This window comes from Brassica napus, chromosome C9 (assembly GCF_020379485.1).
Source record: "Brassica napus cultivar Da-Ae chromosome C9, Da-Ae, whole genome shotgun sequence".
NCBI classification, from domain to species: domain Eukaryota; kingdom Viridiplantae; phylum Streptophyta; class Magnoliopsida; order Brassicales; family Brassicaceae; genus Brassica; species Brassica napus.
This window is the reverse complement of record NC_063452.1, coordinates 52,952,494-52,969,428: the sequence shown is the minus strand read 5'-3', so window position 1 is coordinate 52,969,428 and position 16,935 is coordinate 52,952,494.

The following is a 16,935-nucleotide window of genomic DNA, read 5'->3' as shown; positions in this document are numbered from 1 at the left end:
CGGTGGTGTCCCAGAAACCACCCAGTAAGGATATATGAATGCAATCGCATGGAACTGTCAAGGGGCGGGGAGCCTACTTGACAAAGCAACACTTGCGAGAGTTGCTTCGCTACTATAGTCCTAGTTTTCTTTTTCTTTCAGAAACAAAAAATACTTTCTCTTTTATGCAAGATTTACAGTTTGAACTTGGCTATGATAAGATTTTTACCGTGGAACCTACGGGTAGAAGCGGTGGTTTGGCTTTGCTTTATATGAATGATTCTGGAGTGAAGATTGTTTTTTCAAATGATCGCATGATAGATGTGGAAGCGCAGATAGAAGGCCATAAAGTGTACATTACTTTCGTCTACGGAGATCCGGTGGTGGAATACCGTGAATATGTCTGGGAGAGGCTCACACGAATGGGAACAACAAGATCAGGAGCCTGGATGATGATAGGAGATTTTAACGAGATCATAAGTAATGCAGAAAAGAAAGGTGGTCGAAAGAGAGCCGAGACTTCTTTCTTACCATTCAAGACGATGCTGACCAATTGCGGTATGATTGAATTTCATTCAAAAGGAAACACTATGTCTTGGGCAGGAAGGAGGAAGAATGGACGAATTCAATGTCGCCTGGATAGGGCAGTAGGAAACGAAGATTGGCATAATATTTTTTCCCACACTGATGTGGAGTATCTGTTAAGATGGGGCTCTGACCATCGGCCAGTCTTGGCTAGGATCAAATCACGAGAGACAAGACCGAGACGCAATTTCAAGTTTGATAAGCGGTGGTTTGGAAAACAAGGCTTTTATGAGACTGTTAAAGGCGGACGGGGAAGGAATACTCATCATCAGCATGGAGATTTTGTGGAAAAAATCTACAGATGCAGAAAAGCCATTTCAACGTGGAAGCGCAGCAATCCATCAAATAATGAAAAGGTGATTGAGCTGTTGAAGGCAAAGCTCGATCAAGCTCAGAATGAGGACAATCTATCGACAGAAGAGGAGCTTGAGATTAAATGGCAGCTGTGTGCGGCTTATATAGAGGAGGAAATTTTCTGGAGACAGAAGAGCCGAGCCATTTGGCTAAGGGAGGGGGACAGGAACACGAAATATTTTCACGCAAAAACGAAGCAGCGCCGGGCTCGAAACCGTATCACGAAGCTGAAGAATTCGATGGGAGTGTGGGTTGAAACCGAGGAAGGGATCGAACAACTCGCTGTGGAGTACTTCGAGGAGCTGTTTGAGACCTCCAACCCGGGAGATTTTGAGGAGAGTATCCGGTTTATTACCGAGACAGTGACAGAGGATATGAATGCGGTATTAACTGCTCAAATAACAGATACTGAGATCAAAGATGTGGTATTCTCAATCAATCCGGAAAAGGCACCAGGACCAGACGGGATGACAAGCTTGTTTTATCAAAAATTCTGGAATGTGGTTGGAAAGGATGTCATCAGTATGGTTCGCGTTTTCTTTGAAACGGGCGAGCTTGACGAAAGACTTAACCAGACTAACATTTGTCTCATCCCCAAGAATGAAAGACCGGTCACCATGGCTGAGTTTCGACCGATAACCTTATGCAACGTAAGCTACAAGATTATTTCTAAGGTTTTGTCTTCCCGGCTAAAGAAGGTCCTGCCCCTTTTGATATCAGAAACACAATCAGCCTTTGTGGCTCGACGGTTGATAACCGATAATATTCTAGTTGCCCAAGAAATGTTCCACGCCCTAAGGACAAACCAGAGCTGTAAATCAAAATTCATGGCGATCAAGACAGACATGAGTAAAGCTTATGATAGGGTTGAGTGGGGCTTCCTTCGAGCTTTGATGGAAAAAATGGGATTCAATATGAGGTGGATTCATTTAATTATGAACTGTGTTACCTCAGTCTCATATAAAGTCTTAGTAAATGGAGATGCGAAGGGCAACATTACTCCTTCCCGGGGACTCCGGCAGGGCGATCCACTATCGCCGTTCTTGTTTATTCTCTGTACCGAAGTATTAATATCACAGATCAAAGATGCAGAGCGACAGAAAAAGATCTCCGGCCTCAAGATCGCAAGAGCGTGCCCGGAAGTTTCCCATTTACTCTTCGCTGACGACAGTCTTTTCTTTTGTAAAGCGGAGACAGCGCAGTGCCAAGAGTTGATGAGGATCATTGACGTTTATGGTAAAGCCTCAGGACAACAACTGAATAAAATCAAGTCATCAGTTATGTTCGGTTCTAAGGTCATAACGTCCCTAAAACAAGACCTGAAAAGGTCAATTGGTATTAATAGAGAAGGTGGAATGGGCATGTATCTTGGAATGCCCGAGAAGATCTGTGGATCAAAAAAGCAAGTGTTTGCTTATGTTCAGGATAGACTTAACACGAGAGTCAACTCTTGGGAAGCAAAGCTACTGTCAAAAGGAGGCAAGGAAGTACAAATCAAGTCGGTAGCCCAAGCAGTACCGACGTTCACAATGTCTTGCTATCTTTTACCGCAGGATACTCATAAGAAAATAACAGGTGCAGTCTCGAGGTTCTGGTGGAGTTCGAAAGCAAATAACAGAGGCCTACACTGGATTGCTTGGGACAAAATATGTGTTCCCCTTGATGAGGGAGGTTTAGGTTTCCGAGACTCTCGAGATTTCAACCTTGCTCTACTAGCAAAACAAGTCTAGAGGCTTCTCGTATATCCAGATTCGCTTCTGGCAAGAGTGATGAAAGGGAGATACTACAGGCATACAAACCCTCTCCTGGCCGGAAAAGCAAACAATCCTTCATATGGTTGGAGAAGTCTGTGGACGGCTCGCGAGGTTCTGAGTGCGGGAGTAGTTCGTACTATCGGAACAGGTTCCGATACTAAGGTTTGGGAGGACGGCTGGATACCGGGTGAAAAAGCCAGACCAGCAAAACCAATATGAGAGATTTTCGACCGTGATCTACGAGTGCATCATCTAATTATTCATGAGACGAAACGATGGAATGAGCCGTTGATCAGAGAACTTGTAGCGGCAGAGGATGTAGATAGAATCATGGAGATTCAACCAAGCCGACTGGGAAGAAAAGATGGGTATACATGGAAACACACTAAGTCTGGTTCATACTCTGTAAAATCGGGATACGACATTATAAATGAACAGAGAAAAGCAACAGACACTGGTGTGGTGGAAGAACCTAGTGTCAAGAAGCTAAAAAAAGAGGTGTGGAAGCTGAAAACATCGAGGAAAATAAAGCATTTCATTTGGCAAGCACTAGCTGGTTTTGTTACTACGGCAAGTCGACTTTGTGATCGACATTGTGCGACAGATAGGACCTGCCTTCGATGTGGTGCGGAGGAGGAGACGATAAACCACCTTTTGTTCGAGTGCCCCCCAGCGCTACAATGTTGGGCGCTTTCAGATATCCCAACGATTCCGGGTGTATTCCCGTGTAATGCTTTGTTCACAAACCTTGATCATCTCCTGTGGCGAGCAGCGGAGCAAGGCGTCCCGAAGGAAGTCATTGAGCCTTTTCCTTGGCTAATATGGTATATATGGAAGAGCCGAAATAATAAGTTATTCAATGGAATCGAGGATCCACCGCTAGACACATTACAGTTGGCGATGACAGAAGCCAATAACTGGAAGATGGCTCAGATAATCCCGGAAGCAGAGGAAGATGCAATAGCTGGGGAGGTTGAAGAACCGGAAAGGGTAGTTACAGAACAGAGGAGTATGCAGTTGCGATGCCAAGTAGATGCATCGTGGACACATGAAGACAGGAAAACGGGGCTGGGATTTGTGCTGATGGAGGAAGATCAAACCATTCTAGTTGGGCTCCAGAACGTCATTAAGACACCGTCACCAATACATGCAGAAGTAAGAGGACTACTCTGGGCAATGAAGACCTTGAAGGATCGTGGCTTCGACTCAATGCACTTTGAAACGGACTGCCTACAACTTCTAAAGCTGATAAGATGTGAGGACGACTGGCCATCCATGGCGACTGAGATAGAAGATATTTGGTTACAATCTAAACTTTACACTAGTTTCTCTATTTCGTTTCTACCGCGTGGTAAGAATACTCGAGCGGACTGTTTTGCTAAAGCAGTCCGTAATCGAACTGATGCTTTTGTTTACGTTAGTACTGATACTCCTGTCTGGTTAGCTCAAGTAGCAAGGCCTTTGGAGTGATTGAATAATAAACTTTCTGTTGATGCCAAAAAAAAAAAAACAACAAGTTCAAACAACAAGATCTATATAACTTATCAATAGATCAAACAACAATGCAATATATATATATATATTACTTATGAACAAAGTCAAACAAGTACCAACATGTACTAATCGAAAACAATATATATATATATATATATATATATATATATATTATATGTTTCAAACTAAAATAACATCCGCGCGGATGCGCGGATCAAAGTCTAGTTTAGTTTAAAACTAAACATCTATTTTTTTAAATAAAAACTAACACATCACATATATACATATATATTAACATGTCATCCTTGTTCTAAAAAACGAGAATATTGATCACTAAAGCATAGATTCTTCACAACTTCAATGTGTAACAAACAAATCTTACTTGGCTTTATACAACCTATCGATCGAGAAAAAAATAATATTTTAGATTTTTCTTAGAGAAAAAAACAGTATAGCAATAATGAAACATAAGTTTTTATGATTCTTTTAAGATTTTTCATTATAATCTACGTATAAGTGTTTAAATAAGAAAAAATATGTTGCTACTATTTTGTTTACCTAGTTACAAATCCTAAATATCTATAGGAATTTTAAATTTTAAAACCTTAACAAATCTACTATTTGACTGCAAATAAATAAGTTACATAATATTTAAACTTAATTAAAAATATTTTTTTTGATTAAGATCGATTCCATTTCACTCACTCGCGTTCTTTTTTCTTATGAATGAATTATAACTATATTCTTTTTGGTTCCAACTATTCCACAGACATTAATGGAATGAAAATTGTTTTTAATTCTATGCAATGGTATATATTTTTTTTGGAATCTCCTGGAATAAAATATTCCAAACAACTTCCAAAAAATACTAATCTTCGGTTACAGCGTTATACTCTCGCCGTTTTTCTAATATAAGTCGTTTTATAATTGTGCACATAGATTAAGAAATCATTAAATTTTTTATATTTTCTAAACAAAAACATCGTTAATTATTTACCTAACCACAAATCAACCAGTAATAAAATAGAAAGTATATAATCATTGGTCATATGATATTAAGTATTAGTAAATTTTACATAGAAAACCGAAAACATCATATAATTTGAAACATAAAAATTTTTCTAAAACGACTTATATAAAAAAACGGAGGGAGTATTTCATATAGGTGCTTTAAAAAATAAAATAAAATAAAATGATAAGGTACATGATGAAAAACATGTACAGTTTTAGGTATGTGTCTTCCAAATATAAACAAATGAAATTTTATGTAAACATTAATAATATAAACAGCTACATTGGTAAGTGTTTCAATAAAAAAAAAACGGCTACATTGGTAAAAGAGTAATACACTGGAAAATAGTACTATTGTGGAAAATGTAACAAATAGCAGGACCATTTTTTGTAACTTTGATAAATTTATATGTTTTCGAGTTATTTCACCTAAAATTCCAATAAAATATACGATTGTAATTTCCTAGATCACTTCCGATTTCAGCAGTTCAGATTTTCTTGTAATCATTTCATGTTAGCTTTAAAATATTTTTATGAAAAATAACGCACTATATATTTCTTAATTTAATAATTAAATTAGATAAACAACGACTTCGCTTATGTGGTAAAATTAATAAAACAAGAGAGATAGCTTGACGTGATTGTGACTTTTTTATTATTGTATTATTCTTTTGATGTATAGAGAAAAAACGTAAAAGGAAATATAAGCCTTTTATTTCTTATGTTATCTTATATTTACTGATCTTACAAAAAAAGAGAGGAGAAGAGAGTATTTATAGTAAGAAATTTTGGGACACGTATCATGGAAGAATGACAATGACATTCCATTGATGGGCAAGTGTATTCCACGTGTAAGAAGAATGGATAATCATTATCTCTTAACATTCTCCCTCAATTATCCATCTTGTATTACGTAATGCCTCGTTAAAAACCTAGTCATGGAAATTGGGACAAAAACCATGACAAGAAAAATAGAGTACACTGTTGTAATCTCCTCATGAGAATAGTGGACCTACCTTTCTCGTCACAGGTCACGCAAATGCCGCATTCCGATACCAAACGTGTTTTCGAAATGTTGTAGCCGGAAGAGCTTTTGTGAACAAGTCAGTCGGAATTGTCGCATGACCGTACATACTCGATGTCCACCTCTTTATTTTTCTCGAGTTTCCGTATGTATGAGAAAAATCTTGGATGGATGTACTTCACTCTAGTTATAGCTTTCTTTGAGTGGAGCGACCCACGCCGAATTATCTTCAAAAACTTTCGTCGCCCTTTCTGGTTAGCTATTTCGTTTGTTTCTTGTATGTGTTGACTAATTGATCTAAGCCACACATATTCTCGACATGCTTCGAAGAAGTCGAAACCCAAGATTGTTTCTCGAAACTCTATGTAATCGCGGTTTTACCAATTGTAAAACCATATCCGGTTTACGTTCGACTTTATAAATAGCATGTATCTGCAAAACCATACCAAACTCGGGGTTTCTAGGATGAACCAATTCTGAATCAATACGTACCTTGGAGAGAACAGATATATTCTCGACGCCGTTCTAATTTCCATAAATAGGAAATGAGCTATATCTCGCAAAGACATTAGTGTATAAAAGTATATTTAATCAAACATAACACGCAAGATATATAAGCTCATAGATGCTTTATTACCATTAGCATCTCCAAAGTACTTATAAGATCTTACCAGGATCTTTTAAAACAACATCTCTTTCAACATCGAGAGATCTATTTACCATTGGAGTACTCAAAGGAGTCGCTTTATTCATACAAAAGCATTTCAATAACCTTTTCGTATGATTTGATTGATGCACAAATATTCCTTCTCGGAGATGCCCTATTTGGAGCCCAAGACAAAACTTTGTCTAGCCGAGATCTTTCATTTCAAACTCCTCTTTCATATGAGTTCGAGCATCATCAACCTCCTTTTTTGAGTTCCAATTATGCTCAGGTCATCTACATATACAGCAATGATCACAAAAAGCCAGATGACGATTTCTTTATAATCCATATAGTGATCGCTGTGACTGACCGAACAAATCTCCGTGGATTTTTCTTTCAATGCCCTTGGCATTTTCAATTCCTCAGGGAGTTTCATATATATATATATATATCTTTATCCAACGATCCATACAAATACGCAGTCACAACGTCCATGAGATGCATTTTAAGATTTTTAGACGCCGTTAGGCTCATCAAAATCTAAAAGTAATTGCATCCATTACCGGAAAATACGTTTCCTCAAAATCAATTCCCGGTCTCTGAGAAAAACCTTGGGCAACTAATCAAGTTTTTTATCGTGTTACTTTTCTCACGAATACCCACTTATACCCAACAAGATTTATATTCTTAGGCGTTATGACTATCGGTCCAAAGACATTCCTTTTATTTAGGGAGAATAATTCAATTCGAATGGCCTTCTGCCACTCCTCCCAATCATGTCTTTTAACATTCCTAAATGGACCTTGGATCGGGATCATCATTTTCATGATCGATATCTTTGGACACAGAAAAGGAGAACATTCCATCAACATCTTTTATCTATTACTTTTCATCAAGTGCGTAGTTGATGGAAATCTCAAACTTTTATGTTCCTTTTTCGTCATCTGGATCATCTTTATTTGGTTCATCTTGAACCTTTTCATCTATGTCTTCTTTCAGACATTTTCAGTATAAGGTTCTTCTGGAACCTTTCCACTTATGCCTTCTTTCAGACATCTTTCAATATCAGGTTTTTCTGGAACCTTTCCACTTATGTCTTCTTTCAGATATCTTTCAATATCAGGTCCTTTCCGAACCTTTCTGCTTTGCTCAAAAACTTTTTTCGGGGATATTTATCTTTAGAACCCGCTAGTCTCCCCCTCTTTAACTGAACCCTAGGCTCATTCATTTTCTTACCATCAGTTTGTTCTTTAGGAACATCAACTCTTGATGGAACATTTTCAGCGGGTATATCATGTCGTATCTGTGAACACATTTGGTAACTGGTTTGCCAAATTATGCAAATGCACAATTTTCTGAATTTCCAGCTCTCATTAATTCATAGGGGAGTCAAGGTCTAACAACGACTATGTTCACATGTTTATGGCACTGGGAATTTTTCTAATTCTTCCCCCTAACACTGGAAACTCATCCTTATGGCAATCATCAAACTGTGCCATAAAAATATCACTAGTTACCGGTTCAAGATACCCTATATACGACTTGTTCTAACTCTTCCAGAGTTTTATACATTCCCGAGAGCATCTTTAACTCTCCAGGGACTTCTAAATATCAAGATGCAACTCAAGTCGTTTTTGTCCTGCCAGACATATCAATATATTGCATCTATTTTAAATTTTCTCCTGTGACCTTGGAACAAGCCGTTTTTAATATCTCAAGGACATCTTTCATTTCATTCTCTGGAGAAATATATGTGGGAACCGAAATTCACACCGTCGATTATAATAAATAATAATGGAGGAAAACCGAGTGAACCCGTTTTTCCTTGAAGGTCCGAATTCTCCGCGTAATCACTTTAGAACGATAAAAAGATAGATAATCGCTCAGAAGTGTTTTATTGAATAGTATGAATACAAGATTTCTCCGAGAGGAGTAGAGTTATGCTAACTATCGGAACAACAGAACAAGAGGCGGCCAAGACGTCCTAAGCCTTGTCGTGCTAGTCTAACCACCTAAGCCCTAAGTTCTCTAAGCTAGCAGGAGTTCTCTAAGTCTAAATTCTCGGATCCCCTTTTCTTCTGCTCCTGCTCTCCTTATATAGTCGCTTTACGTCGGTGGCCCATCCTTCGCCTTCGGGCCCAAGTCTATCTCTTTTGGGAATATTCCATTTTTCGTCGATCTTGATAGTTATCCTCGAATCTTTACATTTATCTTTGGAAACTTAGCATTTATCGTATTTCTGCGAGTTAGGACAAACCGTCATAACTTTTATGGGCTCGAATCCCTTCTGAGAGCGTAGATGGGCCTCTAGACCAGTTTGGATCCTTGCGGACCGTTCTTAGGCCTTTTGGCGTTGATACGATTTCTCAGTTTTAGTCATAAAACTTCGAGAATAACTTAAATCAAAATGAAACGAGAAGTAAATGGTCCCGAAGGTCAGATATCACAGCTATATGGAAGATACGAGAGTCGAAGTAAGTCGGACATGCCGGGATCAGGTCGAGCTCGCCGGGCGAGCCGACTCGCGTGACGGCCGAACTCGCCGGCGAGCTGACCCGCGTGATGGTTCAGCTCTCCGGCGAGTGGCTTTTGTGCGGGATTCGCTCGTTCGTTCACTTCCGATCTTTCTTTCAGTGAATGTTTTACGAGAAATCCGTGAATAAGAAATAATCATAGCCGTTGATTTCGAAATAACCATTTTGACCCCAACAGTTAGCCCCCCAGCCCGTAAGACTCGGAGACGATTTTGCGGGCGAATGATGTGAATTAGAAATCGAAATCTTTGGCTAAGAATATTTATTGCGGAAATCCACGTCACCCTCATATCCTTATAAGTAGCAACTCACCACTCCTCATTCTTCACACATCTCTTTCTCTCACATTCTCTTTTCTTCAAACTACCTATCAAGAATGTCTTTCTCCCCAAGTGAAAAGAAAAGCTCCGACGTCGAGATAGATGAGGCCAACTCGGAACTTCCGACTTCGGCCATGCATGAAGCTACTCCAACCTTCGTCGCCGGGTTTCTTTCTTTCAAAGAGAGACTGTCCAGATTCAGTGCCGAGAAGGAAGGGGGTCGGATTCAGCCTGAGGTGCCAGCTATCCTTTCTTCGCCTGCGATGTCGACCTCGCCTGGAGGAAACAAGTCCCCTGGTGATGCCACACCCCTCGCAGAATCGGCCATGGTTCCTGTTCATGTTCCGGAGGTCTCGGCTCAACCCTCGGGCTCTTCGACCACACCAGTCCCAGCTCCTAAGGAGGAGAAGACGACGGAGTTGATGCCTCCGCCTTTGGATAGGAAGGAGATCGTCCTAGGGCTTCCCGCGTCCAGTGCTGCTCCTTTGACCAAAAGTAGCAAGAGGACTGGCGCTGCGACCGAGACTGTCAAGAAGAGGAGATGTACCACTGGCGCGGAAGGGGAGCCCTCGGGACCTTTGTCGCAACATCGTGCCAAGGTTTGTTTTGACTATTTTCAGCATAAGCCACCTTGTTCTACGATTATCCTGACCCTTATTTCATGTATAGTTTGTATCCCTGATTGACGGGATGCTCAACGACTGCGGATCAGAGATAGAGCGTTCGACAAGGGGGGCTGAATCGCGAGAGGCATTGAAACAAGCCGAGGCCGCGTTGAAATCTACTGAAGCTGCTCGTGCTGCTGAGCTCTCTCAGCTGGAGGTTCGGGTCAGCGATCTCAAGCGGGACCTCGGAAAGTCGGCGAGCACATTTGAAGAACCCTAAGATAGGGAGGATCACTTTAGCTGGGTGTTGGATATGATCCGAGAAGGCAAACGGCACTTCTGGAACTGAGATGGATTGAAAGGATCGTCAAGAGATGCGGAATGACTCTTGATATACCCACGATCTAAGGCTAACCACCAAAGAAAGAATGAATATGTTGGCTAACCACCAAACAACATACAAAGATGAATTGGCTGACCACCAAATCAACAAGCCGGTTCACACCAATGAACTAGCTAAAGAACTCTCTCTCTCACTCAGAGAAGAAACAAAATAAACAACCAAAACTGAACTGATTTTATTGATGAAATGGACTACATATTTTGTAGTGTTTTGTAGATCTAGGAATTGAATGAAAAAGTAGATCTAGCTCTAGTCTTTAATACGAAAATAAAGAGATAAGACTAGACAAGGTGACTGTTCGGCTTATGTCCAGATTCGTTGTATCCTTAAGCATGAACCGCGGTAAGGAGAACGGCGGATATGGGACTGTCCGTATGAACCACCATGTCCAGATCATGAACCATACTGGACCAAGTGTGTCCTATGTCTTCAGATAGGTGAAGGATCTTTGCCTTAGTGAGATTTGGCTGATCAAAGTGCATGAACTGATCAAAAGGGTCGATCAGTCCATCAGTACGGTCGCCGGTACGTGCAGTATGAGGCAATCGAGCCAAAAGAGAGAAGTCTCGATCATTTTGTGAAACCTCATGACCCAAGTCAAGTCTGGCATGATCTTTCTCAAGTTGGCATGATCCAAGTCAAGTCTGGCACGGTGAAAAACATAAACCTCGATTGAAATGTTCAGAACGTCTTGAACTCCATACTGAGCTGGTTCCATGTAATGATCTGTGGACTGTGGCACATCATTCCGTTCCTCTTCAAAAAGATTTATCCTCAAATCTGAAACATTAAAAGGAAAATGATTATAAGCAAAAGAACAATAATCAGAACGTTGCTCACCTTGAGTTCGGTCCGGTTTGTGAATGGAAGAAGATCCTTCTTTATGACCACAATTTTGCTCTCCACCTGACCCTTCCTTCGGTTCATGTGCATAGTCATTGAAAATTGGTAAAGGGTCTTCCTTTTCTGGCTCGGTTTCAATTTTCTCCAAAATCACCAACGATTTCTGTTTTTGGCACTTGTTGGCATAATGACCGACCCTATGGCTTTTGAAGCACCTGGTAGAAAGAGCCTTGCTTGTGGTTTTCACAGCCTTGCTTTTATCAGAAGACAACACATTAGTTTTCAAATCAGAATTTGAAGGAGAAGAAGAATTACTTTGTCGTTTTGGTGCAGAAGAAGTGTTGGTGTTTCCCTTCTTTTTGAGTTGCCGGACAACATGAATCGCCTTATGCAACATCTTTTTGAAGCTGGCATAAGTCTGAAGCTCGTTCTGATCAGACACATCACAGTTGCTTCTCTTGGCTTTGGTGATGGAACAATCACCACTCCTGATCCACTTCTCATCATCATCGAACTTGTTTTGTCTCTTCCTTTGGTTTCTTTGTTTCTGAACAAAATCAAACCCATTAGAAGCAAACTGGTTCTTATTTCCAAAAATCATTTGCTCTTTTTCTAACACGGTTTTAAAAGGAAAGTAAACGTCTTGTTGTAGTTTTGATTTCTTGAGAAGTCCAAACATCCTGAAAACACTTAACAAAAGAGTTAGCAAATAAAAATCCTCACACTCTCAAAGTGTTTAGCTCACGATTTTAGGTGATCACTCAGAGTTCTTTCCACTGGTTCAAAGGATGATAGGCAGTCAAAATTCAGCAATCAAAACCCAAAACAAACTTTTGTGGGAAAAAAGAAAAGAGAAAGAAAGATGAAGAGAATTTTTATATGGATCCGCCTTAACTGTCCTAAGGCTGGGTTTCTCTTCAGCCAGCAGGGTTTCTCTTCCACCACTCCCCCTGGATTTCACTTCAGAAGTGATTCAAGCCAAAACTTTTACTCTTTTTTTTTTTGATAGATTTTTTTTTTCTCTCTTTTTTTTTTTTAATAACTGACGATCACAAGGGAGTAAAGGAACAGCCCGGATCCAACAAGAAATAAGAAAATAAAATCGTGGAGAGATGAGAAGATGAATTGAAAACAAACCAGCCAAAGTGGCTCTGATACCAACTGAAGAACCCTAAGATAGGGAGGATCACTTTAGCTGGGTGTTGGATATGATCCGAGAAGGCAAATGGCACTTCTGGAACTGAGATGGATTGAAAGGATCATCAAGAGATGCGGAATGACTCTTGATATACCCACGATCTAAGGCTAACCACCAAAGAAAGAATGAATGTGTTGGCTAACCACCAAACAATACACAAAGATGAATTGGCTGACCACCAAATCAACAAGCCGGTTCACACCAATGAACTAGCTAAAGAACTCTCTCTCTCACTCAGAGAAGAAACAAAATAAACAACCAAAACTGACCTGATTTTATTGATGAAATGGACTACATATTTATAGTGTTTTTATTTTTTGTTTTGGCCTGTTTGTGAGGCTACAGTTTGCATGTTTCGGGACTGGCCGTTGGTGGCTTTGAATCTCTGCCCTTGTTAGGGCTTTTTGTATAATGCTTGGCTCAATCTATAAAACCTTTTCGGCTTATTATAAATCGAGAGAACTCCGGGTTTTTCGAAGTTAGAGGGCGAAGGAGTGAGTTGTCGTCTCGTTCCTTGCCCCCGGACGATCACCATATCCATAGTCTGTTAAGCGCGCAGCTTTTGCTTTGTGCGAGGACTCGTGAAAACGTATAGACTTAAGTGAAGAGACAAGTTTTGGGATCTCATATCGGGATGTTGATATTATGCCTTTGAGATGTCAGGATCCAGCAAGACTGGGTTTAGGGCAAGACCTAGGTTTACTTTCGGACTAAGGCTATGCGATGACAAGTCGGCTTTCGTTTTGCCTGTTTCCGATTTCTACCTGATTCGTACCAATATAAAGTCCGCAAAGTGTTATCAGCTTATATGACTTTTCTTGGCATGAATCGAGCTACTTCCAAAGTCCGTTTGGAGGTTCTGGCAAAAATTTTGGATTTTCTTGTATAGCGCGCTATGGTATCCTTGTCGGATGTAAGAGAGCCTATCCTTTCGAGGGTGGCTAGTGTCTGTTTAGGACGTTAGGGTTCGTTTGTTGTGATCAGCAACAAAGAAGTGATGCTATTTTAAAGGCATTTTACCGTTAGAGGTATGTTGATTTTAGAAACAAGAGTGTTGTTTCCATAAGTGTTCGAAAGACCGTAACTTCAAGCGTGTTGCGACGTCCCACAGTGCCAGAAGTTAATCTTTTTTGTTTTGAGCCGCGTTTTTCTTGCAAGCTTTTTACCAAGGATGCTTTCTTTTTTTTTATTAGCATTCGTGGGTTTGTTGGTTTTAGCGTGATGGTTGATTTAGGCGTTCTGGGCGAGTTCTGGACCGCCGTTCTAGCCCTTTGTCGGATAGTGGGCTTAGCGATTGTAGTGTCGGGTTTTTTCCGTAAAAAGTTTCGAAAAGATCGACTTTTTGAAAATTGTGGGAGTATACGAGTATACGTACCCATTCCCCCCCCCCCTTTTTTAAGATGGGGGGATAGCTGAACTCGCTGGGCGAGCTGCCTATGTACCCTGTGGGAACCGAAATCCGCACTGTCGATTTACGTTTAAATTAGGAAACTAGAAAAACCCTAATTTCCCAGAGGTCCCGGATCTCTGCGAGAGCCAACGGCAAGTGACCAAATATATGCGGAAATCACGAAAAGATAACAAACGAGTTTAGAGAAAACAGTAGATCTTATTTCGAGTCTGCGTGAGAGCGTTGCGATCATTACAAGAGATCATAAAAGCTTTGGCCGCAAAGGCTGTCAGCGAGATACCTAGTTCTAGCGGCCTAAAAGCTCAAACCTAGTTGACTCGCAGCTCGATAACAAAAGACGAACAAAATACAGAAAAGGTTTTTGATTGATTTCGGACTGAACCTTATGAAAGGCTGACTACGTACCCCTTTCGAGGATCAAGCCGAACGTAGTTCAAGAGTGAACCAAGAGATCGAACTGCTTGTGCACGTTCGTCTGGTAATCGGGTGCCAGTCATGGAAACAGAGCACGTCGAGAATAATGCCTCAGAGTTTCTAAGTGCCGAGAGTTCTCAGTCTAAAAAGTTCTCTCTCGTGCCTCTCGCCTAGGACTCCTTATATACTGGCTCCTAGGTCGGTTTACGTTTTTTCCTCTTCTGCCCTTAAGCCGTCATAACTTAAAAATGGAGATATTCCGTTTTTCCCCAATTTTTCTAATTATCTTCGAATACTTCATATTTATCCGCGGAAACTTGACATTTATCTTTCCTTGCGAACCAAGCATAAACCGTCCTACGGTTTACGGGCTTTTGGTTAAGAAATCGTAAGTGGGTTTCAAGTCACGTCCTAGGTCTCTTTGGGCCGTTGTTTGACTCGAAACGTTTATTACTGCTTCTTTCGATAAAAATGAACTTTCCCCGGTTTTTATCGTAAAGTTCGATTGATGACTTCAAATGACGAGAAACATGAAATGGGTTGGCTACAGTCTTCGGGAGATAGCATTAACGAGTAGACGAGAATGCATGGATTCGTGTCGTATCAATTTTTAAGAAAGCACGGTCGCTACGTAGCGACCGAGCTCTCCCTACGTAGCGACCTAGCTTCGGTGAGAGCTCGGTTGCTACATAGCGACCAAGCCGTGTACGTGCTCGGTTGCTACATAGCGACCAAGCCGTGTACGTGCTCGGTCGCTACGTAGCGACCGAGCACGCTACGTAGCGACCGAGCACGCTACGTAGCGACCAGCTTTTGCGCTGGTTGCTACGCGGCAACCTTGTTCGCGTCTTTCTCCGATTTTTCGTGAATGTTTTTTCTCCGCAAGATTCTTCGTAAAAATAGATCTTTTTCTAAGATTTATTTTTCGTAAAAACGTTCATGCCGATTTTTACGGACTTTCAGACATTGATTACGTCGTGACCGATTTTGACCCCAACAGTTAGCTCCCCAGCTCGTTAGAACCATGAGCTTCTAGCGTGAGGTTTTAGCGAGTGGCTTGGCAAGTTAGGTGAGTTAGGCGGAATTAATGGTCGAAAAGGTCTGTGGTAAGTGGTCTTCTCGCTCTTCTAAAAGTAGAACGCGATAAGATTGGGGCTGCGCCTTATGACGGCTGCCTACGTACCCTTGTTGAAGGGATCAAGCCTTTCGTAGTTCATCTTGGAGTTAAGGTTTGTATGACTAGTTTTCCAACGAGACCTTTACGGTCTGCTTTTTATATAGAGGTTATCAGGCGTGTTGCTTGCCGATGGCATTTTATATGGGTGTAGAAGGAAGACTACGAGTTGTCATCTCGTAATCTAACTCTGTGTGAACTGCTATATCCGTGATCTGTTTCGAGAGTTTTCCGCAGTGTGTAAACTTGCGGGATTTCTGAAAACGCTCGAATATTGGCAAAGAGACAAATTTTGGGATCTTGTATCAAGGTTTTTGATACTATGCCTAGAGATGTTAGAGACCAGTGCGCTGGGTTTAGGGCAAGACCTAGGTTTACTCCTGGTTTTAGAGGGTGCGATGACTAATTCAACTTACGTATACTGTTTCAGTTTCATCCTGATTCCATACCGATTTAAAGTCCGCGATAGGTTCTCGGCTTGTACGACTTGTATGGTTGGAACCGAGCATCTCTCCAAGGACAATTTTTAAGCCTCCTGGAAGTGCTGACCAAAACTATTGGGTTTCGTTTATAGTGCTATTATCCTTGTGTCAGATGTACGAGAGTCATCTCTACGAGATGGCTAAGTCTGTTTAGGACGTTAAGAGTTTGTTGTGATCAGCAACAAACTTAATGCTTAAAATTACCGTTTCGAGTCTTCGCGACGGATATGTTTTGAGAAGATGTTAGTGCGTATGACTGTCTGGTCTTCCAAGAAAGTGTTTTTATCGAGGAAGGAAATTTCGTCGAAGAACGAATCTTCAGGCGTCTGCGACGTCTCGTGATGCTGAAGATTTGTTATTCTTTCGTATGCCGCGTTTCGTGCTTGAAATGTTCGCGGGCTTGAAGATGTTTCGCGATGTTGCAAGGGATTAGTCTTAGCCCTGCGTTTGGGAAACATTCTGGTTTGACTACGGATGTTCGCAGCCAGAATTGTTGTTCCTGTTTGGATTTGATTTACGATCGAGGAGTTAGGACCAAGGGGTCGCGTAAATTTGTCCCCGGAAAGAGGCATCCTCCTATACCGTGCTTTGTGTGGTGTTGGCCTTCCGAGATTTCTTTCGTGTCTATTTGAGGATGTTCCGTACAGCTATATGAGCTATGTTACGAGTTTTCCTTACATGCCGTATTTTACGAGTAAAACACA